A 2,541-nucleotide genomic window follows, 5' to 3' on the forward strand; every position below is an offset into this window, starting at 1 on the left:
CCCATTGCTCCTTGTCCTATCGTTGGGCATCACTGAGAAGAGCCTGGCTCCATCCTCATGACATTTGCCCTTAACATATTTGTAAACATTAATTAGGTGTCCCCTCAGTCTCCTCTTCTCAAGTCTCCTCTTCTCTATCTCTTACCTCAAGGTATAGATAAATATACGTTTACACATTGGACCTGCGGTTTTGCCGCCGGGACCCTCCTTCCCGACATCATTTTCAGTCTCTCAAGCTCAGCAATCAGGCTCTGGTCCCCTCGTCCTGCTTTTTATGGAGGGAACAGCACCCAGAGCACATTGCCTGTCAAAAACGTGCTCGCCTCCTGCTGCACTCCATGTTTTTCCACCCTGAGGTCCATAAAAACCCACCGATAACCTGGAGAACCGCGTTTATCCTGGCACGCAGCCAGGGTCTGGCAGCCCAGCCCTGCGTCTCTCAAGGACATGGCACATCCAAGCCCCTAAACCCTCTGGGATATTAAGGTGGGGGGTGAAAAACAGGGATGCTCCAGCTCAACGGGGCTGGGAATGCTGGTGGGAGCGATGGTGCTTTGCTCGATGCTTCACCTGCCTCCCTCACCTCATTAGCAGCTACAATTATTGTCGTGGTCAGGTTCACAGGGCCACCCAGTGCCTCCATAATTCATACGTCCCAGCTCAGGAACCCAAGGATCTTTGTAGATCGACCTGCAGATTAAAAACCACGACAGTGAGAGATGAAGAAACCTGGGGGCCACAGCCACACGTGGGTGGCCAGACCCTTGGTCAATTAGCTGACCCCCAAAACACGTACCCAAGCCTTGATGAACATCCCAGTTATCCCAACTCCAGCCTCGGTTTTGGGACCCTCTGTGTTTGCAGGCACGAGGAACACGTCTGCCCTGAGATTTTGGCCAAGCCCCACAACGATGAACTTTGTGTCCCTGTGTCAAATAGGATGGAGGGGAGCGACCAGGTGGGTTTTGGCGGCTGTTGTTTTGACCCTTGGTCCATGTTTGAGGTGCAACTGAGCAGGACACATCAGCTCTTAACTGAAATCTCCTCATTCCCCCAGCCTCTTTATGGCTGCATTTCCCCACGCTGCCCCCACACAAGATGACAGCTTCACAAACATCTCCCTAGAAACCACTGGTGGCCTTTCCCCGTTCACTGCAGGGAGGTACACAGGGATTTTACCACCTCGGCTTCTTTTCCATCCTCTTTCCATACACATATATATAAATATTGCACTATTTAGCACACGGTCTTCCACCTAACAAGCATCCATGGCACATCTAATGGCAGATATCCAACCATCCCCATCCCCTTCAGCATCACCACGGTCCCTGTGTGAAGCCATCAGGTGACAAACAGCATCTCACCACTGGCAGGGTCGACATCTCAGTGCTTGCAGATGCCAGTGATGGTGAAGAACGTGCCCCAAGGAGGTTCAGATGCTCCTCCCCATCGCAAAAGGCAGTGCCTGAGCTCGTGCAATGGCTGGTGAAGATCAGCTGCTACAGGGGATGAGGTCTGGGAACCTGCAGACACCGAGTGTGAGCTCATGAGCACCCACACCCATTAAAGATCCATGGCAAGACCCCACCCCTCCGAGCCATGAAGTTGTGGATGCCCCCTCCCTGGAAGTGTTGAAGGCCAGGTTGGATGAGGCTTTGAGCTACCTGGTCTAGTGGAAGGTGTCCCTGCTGATGGCAGGGGGGTTGGAACTGAATGATCTTTAAGGTCCCTTCCAACCCAAACCAGTCTATGACTCTATGCAGTGTGACCTATCGCACCCACATCTCATACAAGGAGCTGTTTTAACATCTCCTGGGCTCATTTCTCCAGCAAATCCCACCAGATCAGGACCAACCTGGCAAGAAGCGAGTTCCTGCACACAAACAGGAGCTGCTGCCCACCTCCACCCACGTTTTGGCCATTTCTTTGCCGCCTTGCAGGGCCTCGTTTCTTCATGTATCTCTCAGCATGTGAGACGTTCCCCTGGGGGGGGAAAGAAATTAATTTTATCCTTTGAATTCAGCTCACTCGGCGGCAGCTGCAGAGCGATGCCATTCCCCAGGCCCCCTCTTCTCCCCCCTGCCGCGGTCCAAGCGTGGGGGACTCAGCTGCCTTGGGGACAGTGGGGATGACAATTCCCTTAAATCTTTGAAATTCAGATCAGAACCAGACACATCACCAACATCTATCCAGGGGGAGAAAGAAGCAAGCTGTGACACTGTCTGGAACTCTCCGTGCCTCAGTTTCCCCACAGCAACTCCAGTCCCTGCAGACATCCCACACACAACAGCACATCACTTGGAAATGATGACTTACACCTCTCCCATCCCAAATTTCCTTGGTGTCCCAAGTATTTTGTTTGGTCCCCTTGGTTCATCCCTCTCCTCACGCACATGGATTCAAGTCTCTGAACACAAGCGCGGCAGCTTCGCTCCTGCCTTTATTTGCTCTTCGGTGGCCAATTTTCCTCTTCCCAAAGCCCCCAACTCCTCCACTACCGGCTTTTAATTCCCCTGCCACTTCCAGGTTGGCCTCAAAGAG

The sequence above is a fragment of the Antrostomus carolinensis genome, unplaced genomic scaffold, assembly GCF_000700745.2.
Source record: "Antrostomus carolinensis isolate BGI_N321 unplaced genomic scaffold, ASM70074v2 scaffold11207, whole genome shotgun sequence".
NCBI classification, from domain to species: Eukaryota; Metazoa; Chordata; class Aves; order Caprimulgiformes; family Caprimulgidae; genus Antrostomus; species Antrostomus carolinensis.